This window comes from Ornithodoros turicata, chromosome 6 (assembly GCF_037126465.1).
Source record: "Ornithodoros turicata isolate Travis chromosome 6, ASM3712646v1, whole genome shotgun sequence".
Classification (NCBI taxonomy): Eukaryota; Metazoa; Arthropoda; class Arachnida; order Ixodida; family Argasidae; genus Ornithodoros; species Ornithodoros turicata.
The window spans coordinates 4205396-4232204 of NC_088206.1; the positions used below are offsets into that span (position 1 = coordinate 4205396).

At 45.0% G+C, this 26809-nt stretch overlaps 1 protein-coding gene across 6 annotated transcripts in view; it reads right to left on the reverse strand.

The window, feature by feature from the left end:
- LOC135398863 (probable 3',5'-cyclic phosphodiesterase pde-5) overlaps window positions 1-26809 on the reverse strand; it is a 130698-nt gene that overhangs the window by 49482 nt on the left and 54407 nt on the right. Inside the window, exon 1 of one of the 6 annotated variants that reach the window (XM_064630393.1) lies at window positions 7581-7828. The exons of 4 other annotated variants lie outside the window; for them this stretch is intronic. The gene's annotated coding sequence lies outside the window, so the exon portion shown is untranslated. One more of the 6 variants, XM_064630394.1, reaches the window with a different exon arrangement.

Consider the following 26809-nt stretch of genomic DNA (forward strand, 5'->3'; position numbering starts at 1 on the left):
GGCAATTTAACACATATATTTAAAAAATTTATTTTTAATCTATGTGTTAAATTGCCCATTAAATAAATTAGTTTTTGTTAACGTTCCTGTTATCTGTAGTCCAAGTCTTATTATTTCACTTTTATAATATATATATATATATATATATATAAAATGAAGAAAAATAGCATACGCTCTTTGGCTGCACGTTAAACATATGTTTATAAGTATGTATATAAGGTGTGGCGACGTTTGGGACTTATAAATATATATATATATATATATATATATATATAGAGAGAGAGAGAGAGAGAGAGAGCTTCGGCTATTTTTACTTTGTATATATATATATATATATATAGTTACGCGAATGTCAGAAATTGGAATTTCCAGTCGCATAATGTCGATAGTTACAGCGACTCAAGGCTAAAAAAAATTGCCCTCTACGAATCTTATCGTGATGGTGATGCGATAAAGGAAAAAAATGGGGATGTGAGTCACGACGGAGTCGAACTGGCTACCTCAGTACGCTTACACACAGAAAGTACAAACAGATGAGAGAGTAATACCACATATGGACATTTTATAGCACTTGGAATGAGAAGGCCCTGGGACGATCACGTGAAATAATCCTACCTAATCGTATGATTCCGCGTTAGCTTATATACAATACTTTAAGGAGACAAACTGACACACACAGACACACCTAAATGGGATGATGATGATGTGGTGGGTCATTCTCCGCCGTTATGGCGGTACACTTCCCAATTGCACTTGTAGAAGGGATGAGAAAGTGATGATGATGGAAAGGTGTCCTATTACAGTTCGTCCATTGGTCCAGTGCTGGAGAGGAACTCACTAACAACGCGTAGGCCTTGCATCAGAAGGTGAGGGAATTTTGGCTAAGTCGAACTGGCGTTGATCGACGCGTTGGAGAGCGGTTTGTGTTGAAGCCGAGTTCGATATGCTCTGGCATCTTGATATCTGACTTAAAGGTGATTATCACACTGTCTGATTCTGTCGCTTTTGTGGTGCCATCTTCATTGATGCGGAAAAACTGCTGTCTGCGGACTTCAACGGCAGCTGCTGGAAGGAAGGAATTCCAACAGCTGTACATCAGAATACCGTGTTCTGAGGCCGGTTATCCGGCCCACATTTCTTGCGTAAGACTCTGGCACTCGCGTAGTCACTGCAATGTTTGCTGGGCTTGTTAGAGCTAGTAGGGCTTACGCTGCGGGCAGGGTGGCCACGGTGTAATTACTATACTGCCGTCTGATGCAATTCTGTGGGTTTTTGATCTGTTCTTGAGTTGCCGTCATTACTTCTCTAGCAACCGTGTTAGGGTTGGCGCGCAGGAAGGACTCATCAGGTTTCACGGGACGGAGATGACAGGATTGGATTGGATTGGATTGGAAAAGAAAGAAAAATATGGAGAATGACAGGGATTCCTAATTTCCGGTTCTTTTTGTGAACGACGGTAATGAAACCTTCGTCATCTTCCATTGTTACTGTTCTCGTCGTTGTGTTCGACGTTTTCAGCGTTGCTGCATCCACTATCATCGTCGGTTATGAGATTGTCGTTATCAGAGTCCGTGCGCGGTCGTTTAGCATGAAGGCACTTATACTTCCATTCGCTGTGGGTTGTCCGTCCGTTGGCATATCTAATTCCATTCTTCTCAACTCGCTGGTTTGAACTCGGTGGTCTTCCATAGCGGGATGTGACACACGTCCTGGTGTAATTGGTCGGGTCATGGAAATGTCCATATTCGAGGCTTCCTGTCGCATAAATGCAGCACGTAGCACTGAAAAATACAGTGCCAAGGCCTTAAGAGGGCCCGGTTACAACGGGGGGAGGGGGGGATATAGGTTTATTGCAAAAAACAAAACAAAACAAAACAAAGAAAGAGGGGAAAGGTTAGCCTGGCTCCAGAAGCCGACTTGCTATTCCCGCTTACAAAAAAGGAAAAATAAAAAGAAGAAAAGGAAGGAAAAACGAAAAGAGCGAAAGGAACAACAACAACAACAACAGCAACTAAATCATGACTATGGCCTGGGGTGATTCACCGCTTGAGAGCAGTACCCTACCCCATTACACAAGAAGCATGAGATGTGAAATATGAAAATGAAGTTATATGCAAGTACAACTCGAACTCCCGTCCTCTGGTTGCGCAACGCTATACGTCGCACAAAAGGAAGAAGCACATGAAAGAAGCGCCAATGGTCCTTGAGATGCAGGGAAGGACCCTACAGCGTCTGGAGCAAGCCGGTAGCCAAGAGGAACTCCAAGAACATCAGAAGTCCTCGAAGGTGTTGGACATGGCTCTGACATGGGCCAAGAATTGCAGCCAGGTTGAACGTCTGTCGGCTAGCACCACTCAGCTGAGCACAGAGTTGCCGCCTCTCCGTTTCGTAGAGCTTAGAGCGAAAGGAAAGAGGCGCAATCACAGGCTCATTACTACGGATAGATCTACTAAGTTACCAAAGAGATGCAGGATACAAAATATGTCTTCTCTTGGCGATACTTCCTCGTCTTTTGGGTTTCCATGAGGGCGCAGTAGTGTCCGCAGACCAGGAGGACGTGATGGGAGGTCACCGCGCACACCACACGTGGAACAGAGGCTGGACGCGCCGACGCCGAGGAGGTGTTTGAAAGCCGCGGTGTAAAAGCCGCATTAAGTCTCATGCGGTGGAAGACCCTGGTAAAGGAACGCGGCATTCGGCGGGGGAGAGTAAGGGACAATGTAGGGTCAACGGAGTAAAGCAGAGAGTGGGTGGTGATGTCACGTTGCCCATGGGGGCCAGTGAGGCTTGAGACGAGGTAACGGCGATCCCCCGAGACAAGATGATGGGGACACGCCGGGTGTACCTGTGCGCGCCTGCGGCTGTTCGATTTGCGCCCTCGTTTCCGCTGATGCCCACGTGACCCGAGATCCATTGGAAGACGATAGAGTGCGCCCTGTGCGCTTGCTTTCTTGTATACTTGCAGAATTTCAATGACCACGGGACTGAGTGAGCCGCGAAGTCCCATAGTTGCCACACACTGCAGCGCAGATCTGGAATCCGTAAAAACGACCCAGGAGCGAACAGGGCTGTCAGTAATATTTTCCGCAGGGCGAAAAGAATAGCATAAAGCTCAGGGCATGTTGACGATGTTTTATGTGAGAGATGATGGTCATCTGAAATTGACTCGGAGGGAGTGACAAAGGCAGACGACGAAATTTCCCCTCGTGGTTGAGCAGTCCGTGAAAACTGCGGTGGAAGTCTCATAACACGAGCTCATCATATCGAGAGTGAGATGCTTCGTCACGCACGCAGCGACGTTGCCTTTCTTCCCTGTTAGCCCAGGCACCGACAGGGAGATGCAGGGTGTCGGAAAAGTCCAAGGAGGAGTGCTGGAAGCTGTGGGTGCGACCACAAAGTTAGGTATACTAGTCTTCAGTTGAGAGACACATGGATGTACGCTGCTGTGCTTGCGTCTCCGGAGCTTCATAACTAGCGGATGCCGCCGATATGGTGAGCTAGAAGGCGGAGGTACTGCTGACACGTCTCCCTGTAGCGAAGAACTTCAAGCGGGACTTCCTTATAGCCTCAGCAATGACCATATGGGTCTCTGCCGCCCGAGGGACTCCCAAGCACACTCGGAGACTGCGCGCCAGGAGGCACTGAAGCTTATGGACTGAAGAAGGTGGAAGGCCATTCAACACAGGCTAAGCTGTATGCAAGTGACCCGCAAATCAAAGCTCGGTGGACGGCCAAAAGCGACGCCATGGCACTGTTGCACTTCATGTCTGCCAGATGCCTGATCACCGCAATCCACCGGTGGACCTTGGCTTCCAAGTTCGCTATGTGCTTCACCCAAGACTGCCTGGCGTCTACCGTGACACCTATAGGAAACGATGAAAAGATGCCACTCTTCAGCTGTACACCAGCAACTGAAAGAGGGAAGGGATGCATGTTCCTTCTCGTAAACGGGAGTACCACGTGGACTTTTCAGTCGAGATATCCATGCTGGCCGTTGCGAGGTAGTGCTCCATAGTGTTCAAAGCGTGTTGCAGGCGCCGCTGGATGGCCGGACGGGATTTGCCGCTGGTCCAAATGCAGATGTCATCCGCGTAGATCGAAATTGACAGTTTCTTTCCAATGCAGCCCCGAATAAGACCCGCCATGGCCACGACAAACTGACCACACACATCTCGCACAACACACATGCAAAGAAACAGTGCGTTACTCTCCAGAGACGTTCAGCTCTGATGCGAGCGATACCGAAGTAGCGACCAAGATTCGCGAGAGCGGGGCTAGGCCCAAGAATCCCTATAGCACCTACAGCTTGGCACAATTCATTATAGGATAGAACAAATCTGACGGCTTTCAGCTCACAGACCAGAAAAAAAAAGAAGTAGACATAATATAGAACCGTTGCTAAAAGATCGTCCCTACAAAATAAAACGAACATCCTGCAACCTAACGACGGAATCCCCCTTAAAAAATGTCCTATACCCATGGTAATATCATTGAGCGCAGCCGAAGTAATTTCGTCGCTGGAAGCTCCCATTAGCCGCGTAGCATGAAAGAACAGTTTCCGAGTAAAGCCTGTTACGATGTACGCTTTTGGGCGTGGGTGCTTCACCACATTTCGTAGAGCATCATGCGTGCTCGGAACGCGTGAAGGCACATTTTGCATGCAGAAAAGACGTCGGTTACGTACAACGAGGAGGAGACCTTGAGGACCGAAATATGATCCTTTTCCTGGCAGATCATTAGTGTGCTGCGCGAACTCAATGATGCAGGCAGAGGAATTTTTTCCTGAAAGAAATTATTTCTTCAATGGCGGTGCATCGACGACTGAGGGGGGTTGGGGAGGGGGTGATAATGAAAAAAATGGCTAGGAAGCAAGCGAGCTGGTGAAGATGATGCAGGATGTAAAACCCCGAGACTAGGGATACGCGAAGGGACAGACACAAACACGAAGTCTCAAACACAGCTCATGTTTGGGGAAAGTGCGGTCAGTGCATCAAGAGGAGGAGGAGGTGAAAGAGCGAGGGGAAAGATGGTGGTATACAGGGGAGGGGAGAGGAGTATAGTTATTTAGTCCCTCTTGTTCTGGGATTCGGGTAGTTCCGCTGAACTATACACAACACAAAACATACGAGCCTTCATTTGCGATGCTCCCGGTACCACGGTAACTTTCAGGATGATTGGCGAAGTTAGCCCATTCACCAACGAGCGTGCCACCGTTTTACGAGACAGTCCAATTCTCGGAAGGGTACGTGCATTTCGTAAGTAGCAATTCGATGAAAGAATATGCCCCAGCTGATGAGAAGTCACCAGAAGTGGGGTCTGAACCCATAGACACTCCAAATTCCGGACAGATGTGCTGTCATTATACCCTCTCATCAACACACGAAGCAAGCAGAGCTGACCTTTCTCTCAGATAATCGTAAACATACGTATTAAATATAAACGATAGAATCCTCAGGTTGGCAAAATTAGTTCGGAGAACGACCACAGTGACATCGCTAATGACTACAGCTGACTCGCGACGTAATGCCACGAAGTATCATTATCATTCATGATGATGATGATGATGATGCCGTGATGTTACAAGTAAGGTTTGTCTGCCTATATAGTATGGCAACATGTAGCACGTGTCGCAGGGTAGGACCGCGGATAGTTTCGATCACCCGGGGGTACGTTCTTTTGACGTGCGCCAGAAATCTCCGACGCACGGCGCTGGAAGCAATGTTTACCTATACGGCTGTTGCAGTAAAGTTTTCACAGCGCCATTTCGGGCCCAAACGGCCACAGATCCCAACAGTAGGTCGTTTCATCAGCGTCTTTTGCATGGTGTTTCAAACGGTATGGTGCCAAGGAAGCTACAAAACCTGTAGGAAACCCACAGAAAAAGCGGTGCTTCTCGAAAAGTGCGAACAACTCGAGACTGTGTATTTGAAAGTGCCGCGTCGTCTGCTAAACGACCGTGTATTGCACAATTTGGGGCGCTGACGTTGCTGCTCACTCGCGCGCCACCTGGCCCAGAGAAACAGCTCAGCAAGCAAACACGTTACCGACTGAGCCACGACCTACTACTATGCTAGAGACCTGGACATCCGCAAAGCTCCCAGCACCGGGGTAGTAGTTCTGGCAATCGCCGCTCGCCTATGGGATTTGGCGCTAGCTCGCACTATTCGTTACCACGTGACTTGCCGAAACCGCGGCAATGCATGGTGGGCTCTGTTGACAACGACGAAGCAGTAAGAGAGAGAATAGCGCGTGCTTAGCAACAGAGCATTTAGTAACTTAGTAGCACGAAAGACTGTGGCAAGGGTGACAGTGTCATTCCCTCTCCCCAATAATGCTATGTGGCGCTTGCAGTGGCCACTACCGTAACTATCTCATGACCCGGCTCTCCCATAGGCGATCGCCAGCTGTCCAGGTCTTTAGTATACAGTAGGTCGTGGACTGAGCTACCGAGGAGGGTTATCATTCAAAACGTTTCGAAGACTTGACAAGCCAATCGCGCGCTTCTTTTCAAATGACTGGGTCCACCACATCGTTAAACTTAGTTTTTCGCAGCTTTCTTTATCGTACCGTTTCCGTTTATATGACTCCGATCTGTAAAAGTTGGCCAACAATGTATTACGCCTTTCTTCCGTCAAGCACTTGAAGCAACTCCTCTGGAAGAAGCTCCGATTGTGCTAGCCGCTGATAGAGAAGCAACAATGACTTGACAGGCGTTGCGACACGCCTAGCCAAGAAAGGGAGATCTGTCAGCCTTGACCAGACGACGTGACAATATTTGCCGCTGATATCGTCTGGACATCTCATTGTCATTATTCTGCGCACATCTTACGCGGCCCTTATCGGAGCTGCGACTCGAAAGAACGTCCCAAACTACCACTACACTGAGTGAGAGAGATTTTACGAGGTTTCTTTTTAGCATCAACCCGCGGCCTCCAGTGGAGTATGATCTCTATCAGATGGAAATCTTTGCTTTGGCCTCATTTCGTGGAACTTCTCTAGAAATAGATGTGTCGAATGAAAAAAAAAAAAAAATATTTAAATAAAATTTCTCGTTGCAAAACTGGCAGCTGTTGGACATGTGACTGCTGGTAAGGAATCGCGGTGCTTGAAACAGAAGTTACTTCCTAATTCACTTTCGTTTTTCAGGTTTTTTTTTTTTGTTTGTTTGGGAGGGTTGTTGGGAAACGGTTTATTGGACAATTTTGTGATACAGCTGCGCGAAATTCAATAATTTTGTCAGTATTTAATTAGAATCTCATTACTATATATATATATATACGTGACGTAACGACGAAGAGACCGAACTCACGCTGGGCAGGATTATTCATTAAACTGATATTGCTCGGGACGGATGTTCGAGTGTTCATCACACATATATATATATAGAACTGAAAACTAAAAAAAAAAAAATGCCAGTGATTTACAAAACAACTTTTAAAAAATACGGAGTTGTTAACGCAGCGACAAACAAATCTAAAACAAAATGTCGCACCTTATTTCTTGCGCCACCAATGTAAATCACCAACCCTTGCTCTCGTCCCAACAGTTCCAACATTGCAAGCGCGAACATTTCTACTCACGGCTTTCAGCAGCACCGTCAGGGGAACCCCACGTGATGGAACAGAAGCAGCTTCACAGGGTATCCAATGACGTCATCGATGCACGTGGTGTACACAGAAGATCGATCTCGTCTGCGATGGTGTACACGGACCAAAAATTCGTGGCACAAAACTCACGCACCTCGAGGATCTGCGATCCTGCTGTAAATAATGCATTCGAAAGAGCGCGACCGGTAAGCGGTTGAGGAGGGACATCACGTGACCCGTCCTCCTTGTGTGTATCTGCATTTGTCGTCTGCAATTTATTTCCGCCGCGCGGTAACTGTTTTCGGGGCGCGTTGCTCGCGGGCATTAAAATGCGGACGCTGACGCTTATCTTGATGTTTTTTTTTCTCTCTCTCTCTACATTTCTTAATGTAATAACGAGGACATTTTGTGCTGCTTGCTTGCGTACGGGAAAGCGCTCGTGGGATGATGATGTCCCATCCTATTAATAGTGTCATTAGTATTAGAGGGCTGGGATCTAGAGCCGAAGATGGCCCTCATGGGCCTCATTACCTGGTGAACAGACAGGTAGCGCTAGCAAATACGCACTCGACTATGTTTACTCAGCTTGTCAAAGATAAATTACGCGCAAACATAAAAGAGTGTCCGGAACATGGAAGGGCTCGCGGCGTTGTGACATAAAATGGCGCAATGACATAATACCCACTTGGTGGAGAAAGAACAACCTCTTTTGCCTGCGCAACGCCTAAAGAGGAACGGAGCCATCTTATTTTTACTGCTTTTGTAGGCGCTACAGGAGCCAAATATATTTTACTAAAAAAAAAAAAGAAAAAAAAGAAGAGTAAGAATAAAAATGAAAAGCACTTGCGAATTCAGGCAAATTGCAAACGGCGATTGCATTACAATACGATTCAATTTGCGATTCCATGTATTTTATGTAGACACGTGAAGCCACGCTTTCCTTTTGTGAAAAGCTAGCGAAGATTCGTTCCGAAATTCTAATCGCCTTCCCTTCAGAGGAAAGCAAGAGATACGCAATATGGATGACATAAAGTAGGCATTAAACAACACTCAACAAACGCAAATTCAAACTCAAACACGGGTAGAAAAGCGAAAAAAAAAAAAAATCCGGTGGAGAGCCTCGAACAAAAACCTCGTGGAATTTATACTAGCGCATAAATCTTTGTGGAAACCGAGACAGGAGTTCTTTGCAAACTTGTCAAGTGTGCAGGATATGCCCTTCGGGCTAGAAACGGCCGAGGAATTGCTCGGCCCGTATTCGTGGAGCGTATAGGATATATTTAGAAAATAAAGCTTTGGGAATAAATATGTCGCAATGCGTTGCAATGTATGACTCCAAAACAAAAAGAAACATTTGGAGGTTTAGGAGGTTTCACGTCCAGCAGCAATGGACGTTTCGTTCTTTCTTTTTTTTTTTTTCTCTCTCTCTCTCTCTCTTAAACACATGTTTTAGGCCGTGAAAGTTTGTTTACACACATGTAGTCAAATCAAAGACACACCAACACACAAAAAAGAGCAATAAACGAACATCGATTGTTATTCGTTTAACATCAGTTGGTTCGCTTGTTTGTTTGTTTATTAAATTGTTAGTTTTTCTTATTACACTTTCAATGTTAGAACGGTTGGCGCGCTAGTTGTCGTGCGCTATAACAGCATAATTTATTTGTTGGCTGATTAGTCGTTCTTTCGTTGTGGCAAACCTTTATTGTTTTAAAGATTTCGTTGTTAGCGCCGCGAAGCAACGGTGGCTATGAGCGGAGTACAGACGTCGACAGGTGGAGAGAGGACATCAGGAAGGAGTGGCGGCATGCCACCTGGGCCGACTTCAAGGGGAAGTCGGTCGAAAAACCCTGGGAAAACCTCAGACAGCACAGTCGGTCGGTCGTAAGATTCGAACGCACCATTTCCCAGTGCTTACAAGCTGTCCTGACGCGAAAGAGAAAGAAAGAAAGTATTTGAAATAAATGTCCGCAGCAACAAAACGATAAAGAAAAAAAAAAGAGAAGAAAGGGGGATAGGGAAAGGGAAACTTGACAGCCCGGAAGGTCCGTAAAAGTTCTGGACGGCTGCCCATTGGCTCCCGTCTTTTAATTGACGCGTGTCGAAACAATAATACCCCAAGGGGGAAAAATAAAAACTATGGATGTTAGAAGAAGAACAACAACAGTGCAGTATTTCGAAAAATACCTGTAACTGTAATCGGTGATAACAGCGCACCGATAGCCAGCCGACTTTGCCCCTTTACCTCCTTAGCTGCAGGGAATTTATCGCGCGAATAATCTCATACCTATCAAGGTGACATAACGATGTGGCGTCATGCGCACACACCCTGTTGCAACGCCTCTAGGGAGCGGCCACTGCAACTCACGGGCCTGGACAGCTTATCGGAGGTTGCATTATCGTCATTACTCAAACAGTGATAAAGTGCTGCACCGCAACGAATGCCGCGCAGGAACCAGTATAGCAAAACTAATGAGCTGTCCGTGTTAAAAATTGGCTGGCGGTTTCGCGAGACCGTTCTGGCCTCCAGCGATGATTCTACGTATTCCAGCCGCATACCTGAAGAAAAAAAAAAAAAAAAACTGCATCGGTATAGTCGTTGCCTTACGCAATAATGGTGTCGGCTACTGCTTCGCACTCCGTGTTCTCACGTATTTTGTGAAGTATATAAAACGAGCACACGCTCGGGGAGCGCAACAAGTTTTCCCGATGGAATCGATTTTATCTGATATTGAACGTCAGAGGGAACAGGTGGAACCAGATTATGGTGCATTGAAGAAGAAGGTAGACCGAATCAAATGCCTCAGGCAGCCTTCACACGGGGCAACTTTTTCCAGCAATTATGAGCAATTTTCGACTTGCTATGGCAGTCGGCCGACACCGGCAACCTCCAGCAACTCGAGTTGATCGGAGTCACTCCCCGACCAAAAACTTGAGAAGTTGCTATTGCACCGGCCAATCAGCGAGGGGGAACAATGCCACGTGACTCCCGATGGCGTGGTGTGATTTCTTTCGTGGGTCTGTGGGTTCAAATCCTGCAGGTTTAGCTGAGAATTAACTCTTTTTTATTATTATCGTCGCGCAAACGTGTCAACAGCCATTTTTTTTTGAAGATCATGATGATCTTTTGGCGTAATAAACAGACTCAAATTTGATAAACAGCAGCTAAAGAAAAGACATCACCAGTTCGATTCGAAGCCACATTCTCCGGTCGCCGTAAGGTTGTTTGTGGATGGAGCTACCGAGTTGCTACGTGTAAATGCGGTCTCGAAATCACTCATAAGACGTTGGTTCGAGTTGCCACGTGTGAATGCTGCCTCCGTCTTCGAGCGACCGTAGATACCGCCTTTCGACCCTCACCGGCCCCAAGATGCAGGCCCAACGGCAACACGACGTAGCCCACTCTCTTCTCCCTATGCTGTAGACCTCACGTTTTCCCTCCGCGACTACCGCGCCCTTTTACATCACTCTTCTTCCACCGCGGGGGGGGGGAGGGAGCTGAACGTCGCCTTTACGCCTAATGCCACCGCCAAACACCGTCGTGGCTTCACCTAGTCTTCCCTCTGCCCCTCCTGTGGAGTGCACGGCGACCATCCTGACCAGCATCACCAAGAGCGTATTGACCAACGACCAGCGTTTTCGTGTCCTAGCGGAGTTGTTGCTCTCCACTCGAAAGAGGTAACATATTTCCTTGAGTTTGATTAACACAAAAAATACGAAGAGGACAACACACTGTGTGTTCCTCAAACTCAAGGAAATGTTATCTCTTCCTACAGTACACCAGCTCGCTTGTACCCATTCTAATTTGCTCATCATTCCCCTTCATCCGTTCCCAAAAGCAATGAGGCAATGTACGGCGGTGAATCACCCACCTCATCACCATCTAACATATATATGTGTGCGTGTATGTGATAGCTGACGTAACGGAGAAACGCACGAAGCCCAGTTTCGGTTATAAAATGGGACAGATTCAGCAACAATTAAACGAGTAAAGATGTAAATATGAAAAGTGGTTCCGAGGGTATAACTTCGTTTCCACACAGACTTTGGGTAAACTCAAGCAAAAGGTGGTGGTGGTGGTGAGCAGACATCCTTATAACGAGACAATCAGCTCAAAAGGAAGACACGGAAATATACCTCACAACGTCGACCATCCTAACAATGTTGACCATCTATTTTTCCCTACACTATAGCAGGAGGCAACTACGCCATCACGCGTCCCTTCGAAGCAATATTGTTTCTTAGAGTAACATTCCTAAGGAGGCCCAACTCATCCTAATCGAATACGCAGTGAATACACGTGGAGATGGGCCCCAGGACAACGCCAACTCGATTACGCCCGAAACAGATGTCTCCCCGCAGGCTAGCAATCCCAAAGGCACCATCTCGCCTCCGTGAAAAACAGAGTGACTTTGACCAGCCGGAAAATGGGATACAGTGAACCCTCGTTAATATGACCCCCGATAATCTGACATACGCTCTTCACGGCCATACTCCTGGGGAACAATGCAGTGAAACCTGTGCAAATTCCCCCCGTTAATATGACAATTCCGCATTATGACCAAATTTTTCGGGAACGACCATGGTCATAATAACGAGGGTTCACTGTATGTGCCTCTCTTACTTGTACCTCCTATGGCCTCTAGCGGTGGGACACCTCATCCATTATCACCAAATGAAATGGTAATAGTTAGTTATTCCTTGTTTCACATGTATCCCGACCTAGTTATTACGCTTTTATCCGTTAACTATATACTTCATGCTTTCCACACGTACGGGTATTGATAAGCCTACACTGTAAACTGAAAAACACCCTTATGGGTGTAAATCGCTTGTCCTATAATTGACTCCTCTTTTTACACCGTATGGTCTGGAACACCCTTTTTAGAGGGTGTATCCCGTGTAAAACGCCCTTTGAAAGGGTGCTTTTCCTTGAAAATGCCGTCTGTTGCACCCTTTATACACCTTTTTAGGAGGGTGTTTAACGATCTTACACCCTCCTAAAAGGGTGTTTAAAGGGTGCAAAAGAGGGCATTTTCAAAGAAAAGCGCCCTTTCCAGGGGTGATTTACACGGAATACACCCTCTAAAAAGGGTGTTCCAGACCATGTACGGTGTAAAAAGAGGTGTCAGTTATAGGACAAGCCATTTACACCCATAAGGGTGTTTTCCAGTTTACAGTGTACCCGCGCACCGAGTATCGAACCTTAATGTATAGGTTAAATCCAGTGATCCTTGTCTTCGCGGTCGTATCGACACTTGATTATGGATTTATGAGACACGACATCGACTCCTGGCCATTACTGAGCCATGCACGAATGTTTCCCCTCGAAGTCGACCCACGTGACTATATCGGTATCTGGTCTATAGATGTCTTAAAAGCGATAAAACCCCGGTGCAGGGGACACAAAGAGACAACACAGACGAGGCACTGACTGACAAACAACTTTAATGGCAGGGACACATCTTAAATATACCAACTGCACACACGACCCCTAGTGGCAGCCAAGGCAGTCATGCTGTAATCACAAAATTATCACAAAGTTATCAAAAAGCTATCACGCAAACAGGCACCAAGTATAGATGTCTATAGATGTCTGCCACTCTACGGTTGAGCGAAAGATGAAAAACTGAGCGTGAAAACTATATTTCGTGTCACGCGCCAATAAACACTGCCACTTTGGGTACAAGGCCCCCAAAACAGAACCTCCAATTGCACATACTGTATAGTACTGTGAGGCGCATCGTCTGTTTTCAAGAAATCAATCAATAGATCCTTTTCTTTATAGATCTTTATTCTTTCTTTCAATCAATCAATCAATCAGCCACGGTGTGAATGCAATGTCGGAAAACCACGGAGTAAAAAACTGCCGAAGCATACACAGTAATACTTCAGTTACTATAGCAACTACTACTATAGTTACTATATAGCATACTTCAATTAAGGAGTGGCAGTCGATGAAAAGGCAGCAACAGCTGGATTCGAACCGACATCCTCCGATGTGAGTGTGACTATATCCCGACTTTTTTTTTTTCAGTTAATTACTACTACTACTACTATGTAAGACAGCGTGAGTGCTAGTCATGTTGATCAGAGGGCAGTTATGAGGCTTTAAGGCGATTTCTTTGCCGTTGCATCGTGTGGTGAGTGGGCTCACATATTGGGCGTTATAGACCTCCTTGGAGCAGGCCCCATAGATTACTTTGGCTTTCGCGTCCCGCGGACTAGTGATTGTATACGCAGCTTGTATTGCGCTGTATATTGTCATTGCGAGAGATCCCAAACAATATGTACGTTAAATACGTGCCGCGTTAAAATGTACACATAATATACACACCTCATTCTTTTCCACTACTCTTGTACACATCATGAACCACACTAAAATTAGTTCTGAAGAAGGTATAAGAGCCAGGAGCCCGATCTTCAACTTGTCGTGATCCCCATAACGCTCATCGTTCCGTTCTGTAAATTCTTTTTGTCCGGAACAGATTGCTACTCAAACTCCCATTGGTATATGCACTGCTCAATTTAATAGTAATTTAATTTAATTTAATTTAATTCATCACGTACAAGTGGCACTGGGGCAGCGCCCAGCCTGCTGGCCGGCATCAGCCCCATCTCATCATCGTATCTCTATTTGTGTGTGTGGGTGTGTGTGTCAATTTAATAGAAGTCCTACCGACTACTAGAAGCGTCTTCAAATGTTTACGCGTTCGAATACGTCTTCCCCGCGCTTTTCTTATTACCTGTTACGTAAGAACACCGCGAAGCAGCTATGGCTGTGATGGTTATATATACAGACGTGTACAGATTAAGGCAGCAGGGAAGGAGTGGAATATTTACGATCCTCACACCAACGACACGTTCGCAATAAACACAATTACCCAGCAAACAATATTATGTGTCTAACGATGAAACGATAATCTTTATAAATCTCAGCGACGTGCCTCAGATTCTTAATCGCCTATTCAGCTCACAAATGACGGATATATATATACAGAGCCAGGGATTCAGAGCTATACACGTTAGCGGACCGCAGTATGTGCGACGTGGGGGTCATGCAAATGGCCTTCTCGGGGGGGTTCTTAATCGAACGCTGGAGTTTGCCGATCGACTCAGTGACGCGCTGTTGCTCTTTCTCGTTTTCTTTTCTTTTCTTTTTTTTTTTTTTGCTTTCTACGCAATAAAGATAAAGAAAAGTTGAGAAAGAAAGGTACAGCCGAGAAAGAAAGCTGTGCTGGGATCGAAGATGGTGACGGGTGGACAAAGAAGACAAGTCACACACTTTCTATTCAATCGCGCCGGTGCGACAGACGGAGTCCGTCGTCTTATTAAGTTTTCTTTCTTCTTTTTCCTTATCGATGGGATTCCTTTCCGGTTAAACCTCATATTTTCCCATCCTGCTGACGTCACATACCATTTTTTATCCAACCTGAAACGTTATTGAATCGGTGATAATTTAATTTAATCGCCAACGTACAACGTATGTTCTACAATGTATCCGAACACCAGTACGCAAAGTTTTCATTTTTAAAATCTTTTTTTTTTTTTTACAGCTGCAGGCTGCAGCTGTTAATGCCACACTTCGCCCTCACGCGACCGCTTCGACGTTGACAAAAAACCCTCCGCCCCCTCCTCCCTGCCTTCCTCCTCTCTGCGTTCGTGCCCGTGTGGTTGCGGAAACTAAACTAGTTTCCGCACCCACAGTACATCGGCACAAACCAATTATTTTACCGGGTGATTTCAACGTGGATGCTAATAAGACCACGTTCCCAACAGAGCTCGCCAACCAAATGACATTGTACAGGGTGTGTGCAGAAAAACATGACCCGCATTTAGGCACATAGCTTGTTGCCTACCTAACTAACGAACTTCCGGTGGCGCACGATGGCGCATTTATGCGTTCGAAATCTGCAGAAAAATTGTGGAAGCCATACTCAGCTTAAAAAATAAACGGAACAACGAAATCGGCTTCCGTGCATCAGAATAGGGCAACATGGTGGACAACAGGGTGTATGTGAAAGGGCAACACGGTTAACGTAGGAGAGTTGTGTCCAAGTACCGCTAGGGGAGCTATAGGTGCATAAATCGATACGATGTCCCACATGGATGCTCATCGGCAGTACCCCTAGCGGTGCCTGCACATAACTCTCCTGAGACCGAAATGCACTACCATGCACTGTCATGACCACCCTATTCTAATGCATGGAAGCTCATGTTTTCGCGCTCTGTTTATTTTTTTACACTGAGTATGCTTTCCAGGATTTTTTTGTAGCTTTCGCACGCATAAATACGCCGTCGTGCGCCACCGGAAGTTCCTCGGCTAAGTAGACAACGAGTTACATGTAAAAATGCGGGTCATGTTTTTCTGCACACACCCTGTATATGTGCGACAAACTGACAGAACCCACCACCAACTCCAATTCGTGCATCGACCTATGGTCTTGGAGACTCGAATACTGGTGCAAGGAGTGTCAACTCTCACGACGCATTTCTCTGTGCTCATGCTGAGTGGTGCTAGCCGACAGACATTCAACCTGGCTGCAATAATTCTTGGCCCATGTCAGAGCCATGTGCAACACCGTCGTGATCTTCTGATGTTCTTGGAGTTCCTCTTGTCTACCGATTTGCTCCAGACGCTGTAGGGTCCTCCCCTGCATCTCAATGACTATTGGCGCTTCTTTCATGTGTTTTTTTTTCTTTTTTTTCCTCACCTTCCTTTTTTGTGACGGAGCGCAGCGCAGCCAGTGGAGGAGAGCTCAAGTGTTGTACTGACACATAACTTCATTTTCATATCTCACATCTCATGTTTCGCATGTAATGGGGTAGTGGACTGCTCTCCAGCGGTGAAGCACCACAGGCCATATCATGATCTATTTGTTGTTGTTGTTGTACGATACACTAAAAGTGAGTATTGTAACGAGCCTCGTGCAATAGCGACAAGCGCACAGCACGATTTATTTCCCTCTCCCTGCGCTGCGATTGATTACCGCGTCAGCCAATGGCGGTGCTGCAGGTGGTGTGACGTCATGCGTGTGTGTGATGTCATTGGTGACATCCACTGTACCACGTGATGTTCTGACGTCATTTGGTTAGCTGCTACGCTCGCCATAATCACCGTCAACACCGCAAAATTCCCCTGACACGGCTGTTGCTCTAAAAGGTGAAGTGAGCTTAGAAAGCATTCGGTGAACACATAGTGAGGAAGTCTATCATGGGTAAGTTACCCCCCCCCCCCCCGCACGAAAAAAATAAAAAAGTAACTAAGCTAAAGTTACAGTTAGCCCGCAGAAATATTAATTCAGTTACAGTTACTGTTTTTGAAATTTAACTACTTACAGCTACAGTTACCACGTTAAAGTAACTTAGTTACTTCACAGTTACATTTTAGGAACAAAAACCTGAGTACATGTAACCCTAAAGAATTATTACAGTACTTGTACTGTCCCAGCACAATTATATCGTGTCATAAACAGAAGATTTCCCGTGGGCCCTAAAATAACGATGGAAAAAGAAAAAATTCGTGGAATTCCTTGTTGAGAAAAACAGCAGGGTATTTGAAGTCTCGACAAAGCGACGCTAGGAGACTGACGCGTGGAAAATATTGCAATATCTGAGTAACATCTTAGTCGCAGTTACATTTTACAGTTACTTCAACCAAAATCGGTAACTATAGTTATAGTTACAAGTTACTGTTGCAGAAAAGTAACTAGTTACAGTTACAGGTTACTTTAGCAGAAAAGTAACTAGTTACAGTTACAGGTTACTTTAGCAGAAAAGTAACTAGCTACTGCCAAAAGTACGTAGTTACAATTATACTTTTGCAGAAAAGTAACAAGCTACTGCGAAAACTAGTTACTTTCGCAGAAAAGTAACGAGCTACTACAAAAAGTAGCTAGTTACAGTTACAAGTTACTTTTGCAGAAAAGTAACTAGTTACAGCTTCAAGTTACTTTAGCGGAAAAGTAACTAGCTTCTGCGAAAAGTAGCGAGTTACAGTTACAAGTTACTTTGGCAGAAAAGTAACTAGCTACTGCGAAAACTAACTAGTTACAGTTTACAAGTTTCTCGAAACTCAATTACCACCCTAGACTGGAGAAACTATCCGTTTGGAGGCTAGTAACTCCAATCACACCTACCTCTCAGTGTACCTATAAATTTAGCCAATTTTAAAGGTCGATTCGACTAGAGGTCCCCAGTGGTTATTGTACCCCGTCGTCCACAATGAAAGACACTCAAAAAGCAGGAGAAAAAAAAAAAGTTAACTTACATGCGATGCACAAGCGAAGCAATCAATTCTCTTCGTCGAAGATCGATACCGTCAGACGGCTGTTTGGGAAACACTGTTTCTCAGGCGTCCCTTCTCAGTATGTGTACGGTACTTGTATCCGATCTGTCGACATAGCCATCCCCAGACGAAATGGCGCAAGATGTTGAGTGATTCGTTCGCGGGGGGGGGAGCACCGCTCGGAATCTCTAAATTCACCACATTTTGTTACGAATATATTTCGAACTGTCGTAACCATGCAGCCATCACTGCGTCTATATCCAAAAAGCGAGGCGACTTTTTCAGTTTCTCGTTGTTGTTTGTGTAATGTTCAGGAAGGACGTATCTGCAGTTGGGAAAACTGTATACCTCAAAGAAACCCTGCTGTAGGACGCGATTAAGTACATCGGATTGCGCATGCGTCACTACAAACGCGTGATGTCGACTTCCGGCAGGCGCAGAGGAAGTTTGTGCCCATATCATCGTCATCATGTATCTCTCTCTTGTGCAGGATGACACAATGGGTGTGTGCGGGTTTGCATGACACAAAGACTGATATGTCCAAAAGTTAAACCTCGCGAGACAATTGAGATGGGCGTTTAGCGAGGCCTAATTTCCGTGTTGCTGGCCTAACTTCGTGTATACAGCGAACACTTCTTTAACGATCACAGGCGCCGACGCGGCTACGTTAATTAGCGATATAACGATACTTTAACCTTTTCCAACCATTTTGCGCGGTGAAAGGCAGTTTACGTAACATGCGGACCGAGATGGCTGAAAGCCCTCTGTCGCGCGGAACAATAAGTGAAACTTCCGCTCCCTGTCGCTTCCGGCGCCTGTCGCAGGCGTGAAAGAAGGAGTCTGTGACAAAAGTATCGCGCCAAAAAAAAAAAAAAAAAAATACGTCACTTCCCGCAGCAAACAACTTCAGGAAGAAGAAGTACCGCCTCTGGGAGGATTGTACTATAGGGAAACAGCGGCTTGGGTAAGCTACAGTATACAGTCAAACTCCTTTATAGCGAACACCTTTTTAACGAAAATACCACTACAGCAAATTTTTTTTTGCGGTCCCGCTGGAGCCTATAGGTCCAATAATGGACATCCTTTTCAACGAAACTACCTTTACTGCGAATTTTTTTTGCTGTCCCCTGAGCTTCGTTGTAAAGGAGTTTGACTGTATTAGGGAAAAAAAAAAAAATTTGAAACGTCCATTCGCCAGTCCATTCCAGATGACTGAAGCGGCGATAGCAGCCGACCCGACGCAGAACGTGAACCGGAATTCATAGCTAGCTTCAAGTGAACCCGAAATGAACAGAATTTAAAAACGAAAGGCTTTCTTGCGACCCGAAATTTGAACCGAACGCGAATAAATACACAGAGAAGCGAATTTAAACCGGAAAGGCGCGTTACCTGCCGAGGCTTCCAAGAGGAAGCTGACATAAGCAGCCATCGTTACCGGAATCAAATGTGTGGTTCAAACAGTTTTACGACCTAGAATGTTTCTGGGGCGAAGGAAAATGTTAGAGGGAAGAAACTTGGCGAAGCCTCAGTGCTTCACTTTAGATAGATATCATTTAATATTTAAATTTATAATAATAATAATAATAATAATAATAATAATAATAATAATAATAATAATAATAATAATAATAATAATACATTTATTAATGTGCCCAAGAACAGCCGAAGCCTTGGTGTTGGCGCACGCAGACAATGCAGTATTTACAAATATATACATACATACATATACAGATTAGGCGAAATATAACATAAAAAATTAAGGAAGAGGAGCGTAAAGGGAAGATATTCACAGTGATACATACAATACAGACATGGATATATACAGTACATAATACTAAAAAAAAAAAAAAAAACTGTACAACTTCATGTGTTAGTGAGTATATATTTAATATATATTTATATTTAATATTTATTTAATTTATAATATATATTTAATATAATAGAGGTAATAATAGAGACAGATATAATTTGATAGAGTCGATCTCGATGGGTCAGTTGGCAACAAATCCGCCTACTGACCACGAGGTGGCGCGGTGAAACTTAATCTTGGACGCTACCAACTCTGCGACACATGTGAAATATATAGGATGCCGTGTGCTGAGATTTGACTTATCTCGACTTAAATTTCTCTGACGGGCAAGATAAATCCAGGGGCTACGGTGTGGTACAGCCACAAATTATTACGAATTTGATGTGCTCGCGTACACGTTCAAGTTCTCCTTTGACTTCGATTATACTTATCTATGCCTTCTTCTTCTGCCGCATGTCGAATGGCCATTAGCCACAAAGGGTGATCGGCCAGGACTATAGAGTCGGAGGTACCCGGGTTCGAATCCAAGTGCCGGCTGCGCTACCTGGGGTTTTCCCTGGGTTTTCCTCAGACAGACGCTTTCAGACACATGTCGGCACAGTTCCCCAAGAAGTCGGCCCCGGACGCACATTCCCAAAGTTCGTTATAGTCGTGACGCTGGTCACCTCTGTGAGGCCGACAACGGCGAGTCCTTTCACCACCACCACCACCACTATACGTGACAAGCTAGATGGAGAAGGTGAAGATGGTGGAGGTGATGAAGGCGCGATAATACTCGAGGTATATGATGCCTGGTTTGGGATCATTTTATCTGTTTCTCCTCATAACATCCGTAAAACCGAAACGGCTCGTAATCTGCGTAATTATTCGGTTTAGTCTTCCAACTCATTTCAATTACCCAATGCAATTACCCAATCAATGCACCCTAAATTAACACGTAACAGTTTTCTCATAATTTCGGGATAAGAATAACGAATTTAGCGCACGAAAAACACCCGACAAAAGTAATGACGTCGTGGGAAACAAAAAAGACAAAAAAGAGAGAGCGAGAGAAAAAGATAATCTACCTGACTGAGCATCGGTATAAAGAATACGCTAGCAACGGGGGGGGGGGGGGGGGGGGGGGGAGAAAAGAAAACGCACATAAAAGAACCCGCTGTTGCTGGAACGGCAAAGAAAGGAACATTTGGAAGAAGGCGGCGATGAAGTTTATAGAGACGCGAAAAGGGAAAGCGGCGAATCCATTTGGAAGGGGGCTGCTTTTAGAAGAGCCTCGGTATAAATTTAAAAAGGGGTCCGCGTACGAAACAGGGAGTGCGGATAGGCGGCCTCACAGAAAGCGCACCGCAGGAACAAAGCTAATAAGCCTTTTAGCGGGTGTCAGAAACCGAAGCTTACATAAGACGGTCAAAGAACTAAAAAAAAAAAAAAAAAATCCAACGCGTACGAAATCTATGAGCGCATAAAGACGCCTAAGCGTGGCTTAAATTTTCAATTTCATTTTTTTTTTTTTTTCATTTCACGTAAGCAATGCGAGGCAACAGTGACATGAACGGTGTACACGCGTGGACAGCTGGAGAGGGGCAGGGTGAAGGAGTGGGACACAGGAGAGAAAGAGAGAGGGGCTAGTACGCTTCCTAGGTGGGCTTCTGTCCCGAAAGTTTGCTGGAAAGCCGAGGATAAATCTCTAACAGCACAATCAGTGGTAGCATTCGAACCCAGTACCTCCCAGTCTTCACCATGGCCCTGAACAGCTGGTATGTCGCGATTTCGGCGCCTTTATCGTAATAGTTCAACTCAGACACAAAATGTAATACGGCATGTATTAACTTAGAGTCACTAAATAAGCTATGCTTCAGAGTATCGACCATGCGCCATCTTGTAGCCATGTGATGGCAGACCAAGCTTCTATTTGCCTCTTTGTATAAGAAAAGCTCCCCGAGAAGTGAACAACTTACAATTCTCGCGCTAGATACCTCAGTACGTCGCCGGAAAGATAGTTATTAGTGAAACGAAGACTTTGACAGTTATTCCAACATCGTTTGCACGTTAACCTGACAACACTGGAAACATCCTTGGCGTCTCACCGCTAAATCTGGCGGGTAGTTCTGACATATGACTGACGTTGCTGCGGATAAGTAAGGAAGAAGGAATTCTCGTTACCCGCCATACGTAGCGTGCAGGCCTTTCAAGAGTGAGCGCACGGTTGACAGCTATTGTTTGCACGCTGTGGAGGATAACGGAGCAGACGACAAAGGAGTCCTTTGCAGACGACGCAAAAGTTTCGGGAAAATGTTCTGGTGGAAGCTTCCGTTGCTCCGTGCGGCTCACACGCAGGATTTTCTGAGACGGAACTTTTCTCGCCCCAGAGAGAACAAATTGTCCTGGGGATTTGCGTGGGTCATCCGTTAACGGAAATTGTAATCTACGTGGGAGAAAGACATTTCTCCTATAAGGGCCATTCCGTTGACATATACGAGTGGCCGGGGGTTCGGACCTTCCCTGGAACATCCGTTCCCTGTGCAATATCTGGATGTAACGCGGAACTATCAGGATATTGCACGGGGTTAGTGCATATACCCGCGGTATGCTTTTTCATGTTACAAAAAAAAAAAAAAAAATACAGAGGAGGTCGATATGACCACTAAGTCCACGAAGCTTTAAGAAGATTAGGAAAAATCTTTCCATGGAGCAGTAGTGCAAGCAATACTGCCCCACGACCGTTCGGCCGTTTTCCAAGACATGGAAAGCAGGCCGACAGCTGGAGAGCGCGCTGACTTCTGCCCTCTTGAGGAGGAGGAGGAGGAGGAGTGTCGTTGGGAGGAACCCGAGAGGTCTGCCTGCCTGATTAGGTGGCATGTTTCTCGGGAAGGGAAAGGTGGTGGAGAGGAGGAGAGGAAAGGGTGAAGTGGAAGACCGAGCGGAATCCGCTCGGGGGGAGGATAGCTGCGTCCATGGGCCGACTTCAGGGGAACTGTGCCGGCATACGCCTATTACACATCTGAGGAAAACCCAGGAAAAACCCCAGACGGCACAGCCGGCCCGCGGATTCGAACCGCGGACCTCCCAGTCTCCAATTCTGCCCTCTTCCCCACGTAAGTACGCGGATTCGAAGGGAGACCCGATGTGGCGCTACGCATGCTGGGACTTCGAACTTCCGGTCCGACATAGTCTCGTGACAGTTCGTCCATGTTTCCGTTCCGTTTGGCGCGCGCTTTGAAATCGCGATCTTTTGCTGTGCGAAATGTTCCGTTACAATATAGTTACAACGCGGACAAATTGACGCTTCAGGAAACAAAGATAACAAGTAACAATTCAGATATGGTACAACAAAATGTCGAGGCAGTATTTTACGCAGCCATTTTTTTTTTTTTTTTTGCACTCTAAGGATTATACGTATATGCAGTCGTTTCCTTTTAGTTTGAGACGAAGTTTGTGACTTAATGAAGTTCTTTTCACATTATGTGTTTATATAATGTTATCACAGCCACGCACAATTCAACATGGTAAGTACACAGCATGGCATTTAGTGACAAGTGGCCTACACGCCTCTTACTTCAATTTTCGTTTCCAATGAGGATATTTTTCCGAAGGCGCAGGATCCTAGGGTACGTGATACATTTTATGTTTTTCTTCCGCAGAATTAGTGCAGTTAAGCACCGAACATCCGTCCATTGAAAACACGCTGACGAGATGCGACTCCAGCAGAACTTCGAACCGGAAGCGTAAAAATCCACGTGACACTGCAACTCATTTTGACAGGAAGTTGCAAACCACCCATATACACGTCTTGTCTCGATAGCTTCAATATTCTGGGTCGCTTAGTTAGACGACGAATACAGATCACCTTCATATTTTTACGTAAAGCTAATCTGCACACACTAGTTTATATGAGCACAAATAATCTCGAACTCCTGCGGGAATGTTTACTTGCCGAAAAGTACTTGGCCCAAAACGCCGCTCCGGTCTTGAGCTCTCACCGCGTCACCAGATTTGTTCTCGTTCCATATGCCCTTCGGGAAGCTAGATCGACCTTTCCCCTCTAACGACAGTCGTGACGTTGCCCATCTATGTGAGGCAAAGAAAGCGCAGAAATGCCGTCTGTATATGTGTCAGAAGGACGCATGCGCGGAACGGAGAACACTTTTTCATGTTTAGGCCAAGTTCGACGCGCCCCCAATGTTCATGTAAAACAAAATCTCGGTAAAAAAATGTTTATATCCTACATACACATCACTAATGGCATGCACACATTTTTTTTTTTCAGCCAAATCTAGGAGGCTCGAGCTACACCACACCTCTGGCTGATTTCGGTTGGAATGGCCTTGCTTGATTCACGCTTCAATCATGTCATATGTTACTCCCAACAGGGATGGGCAGTATTTAAATACATTGTAATTAAAATACTATTTAAAATATAAATACATGTACTTATATTCTGTATTTAAATACAGACTTGAAAAATATATTTGTAATTATATTTAAATACCAATTTTTGGGTATTTATTCTTGTAAATACTCCTAAATACAGTATATGCTGACTCATATCTTAAAGTTGCCCTCCATTTGACCTTTCGGGAAGAAGAGAGAGTTTGGGGCGCAGTTATGCCGTGTTTGTGCTACGATGCACATACGACAAACAATTTTAGATGGCAAGTTTTTCACTGTTGTTGCGGACAACGGTCGCGACTAGCCAATTACTTTGTTGTACGAAGCATCTTCGTCAAATTTAATACCAGCATTTGTTCATCGGCACCTGTGCAGGTGCTCTTCTCATTTGCGAATCTGATTGTACGGCCGAACAGAAGATGCCTAAAAGATACAATATTCGAGAAACTTCTAATACTAAAATTGTCATGATAATGTAACAAATAAATGCTATTGTTCGTTGCTGATTTGTTGTTATGATCATCGTTATTTCTGTAATTCCGGTTGACATTTTCCTCACAGTATTTATGGTAGTAGTTACGGTATTTAAATACAGTATTTATATTTTGTATTTAAATACTCATGTTGAAAAGTATTTATGCAGAGTATTTAAATACCTCTTTCAACAAAGTATTTTGTATTTATATTTGAATACTCAAAAAATGTATTTATGCCCATCCCTGACTCCCAATTACTATTATTATTATTATCAATGATGTGAAGGGGGCGGTTGTAAGCACCCAAATGATTATGTCGGCCTATACACTTACTTTTGTGCAGTTAAAGATCAGTTTCCCCGGCACAAACGCTTTTTTGACGGGCCTCTGATGGCGGGTCCTCGAGCGAGCTACTTGGCACGGCCTTTCAAGCAGCAGAAGTAGCAGAAAAGGTCATCTTGCCTACAAACTATACTCGCTGTCACGTTGATTTCGTCGAGTGCCTTCTTCGCCAAGCTTTCTCGGAATCGTTCGAATGCGCGAACAGTATGGAGTTTTAACGATTCCTTTTTGAGGAAACAGTTCGCGAACGGTCGTGCCACTGCCCAACCAGAGGATTCCATTCTGAGTCGCTGCCCATTTTTCATTGATCCTTCGCAATACCGTCCACGGACCGTTCGTTAGCGTCAATAAAGTATAAACGCAAAAGGCATGAAAACAGGACGTGCGGCATCGACTTTCTGGGTAATTTGCATTGGTAATGCGATGCAAACAGAAACTCCATGTTGCGAACATCAACTCCGAAATATAGTACTTTCATCGCGCACAATCGTGTGAATGTGTATATGAGAATCGAGCAGATTGTGGGATCCAGTGAAAGAGCTCGGTTAGGAGCCTTTGAGGGAAAGTAATGGATTGCATGAAGATTGGATTGGATTGGATTGGATTGGAAAAAGAAAGAAAAATATGGGGAGGTTATAGTCACGACCAAGTCAGAACTGGCTACTCCAAAACGCGTTTGTGGGTGAAAAAAAAAAAGAGCTAGAAAAAAGAGAACAACAAACAAACAAAAACATGAAACTGGAAAGGGGTAGAGTGGGTGTAGTAGGATAAAGCATAAAGGAAAACGAGGGTAAAAGGAAAACGGGAAACCTTAGGCAGATTGGTTAAAAGCTTGGCTACTGCTGCCTCATGAAACGTACTTTTTTACTATGGAGACATATGAATTCTTTGAGAAGAAAATGTCGTTCGCTTTGACCCGATGACACTCGAACGCATATATATATACACCATCCGATTTCATCCGGATTCGCACACTAACAAAATAGCGCCAGATTTTTTGGCTTCGTATTTGCGAAAAGCGTTTAACCCGAACAGATCACATTCAACATGCCGTCGCTTCAACCGCACATTGAGTCGAGTGCTCCGTTGCTCTCATTTGTTCTTTTCGACCCTCCTCTTTCTGATTTCAGTAACGAGAAACTATACTTCAAATACAAAGTCTGAGAAAACACGACAAACCTCTCTCTCGAGAAGTGGCTCTCACATTTATAAGAGTGGGATTCGCGAATAATAAGGTGCTTCATCTCCGCTGCTTCTAGACGGAGCGCCATTTTAATGAGAACTGATTTATCTCGAAGGCAAACGGTTACGCTTTAAAGCATCGCCGAGAGCTTCTTAGCCATCTTGTGTCCGCGAAGGGATGCCTTGGAAATGAAAAGAGCCAAAATAAACACGCGTGTTCGGTTGATATAGATACTCAACTTTAAAGTCAGCCGATCGAGTCACGCCTCGAGCTTGAAGGGGGTTCTGAGACTTTGACGTGTGCTGCCCATTAATCAAATCATCCCATTAAATCATGCACGCCTTCTACTGCACGTCATAGTATTGAGGAAAAAAAGAATTACCTTCGTTTATTACCTATACAGTGAACCCTCGTTATTATGACCATGGTCGTTCCCGAAAATTTTGGTCATAATGCGGAATTGTCATATTAACGGGGGGATTTGCAGAGGTTTCACTGCATCGTTCCCCAGTAGTATATGGTCGTAAAGCACGTATGTCACATTATCGGGGGTCATATTAACGAAAGTTCACTGTATACGCATTGAGAAAGGATGATTTTATTATCTCTCCTCTTTCCGTTAGGACTAATTATCTTGTATATTCATTTTCGTTCTTCGGATCCAAAGTATGGAGTGAGTTACCGTTTAATCTTCGCTGCATTAATGAATTTCAAACATTTAAACATCAATTGCTT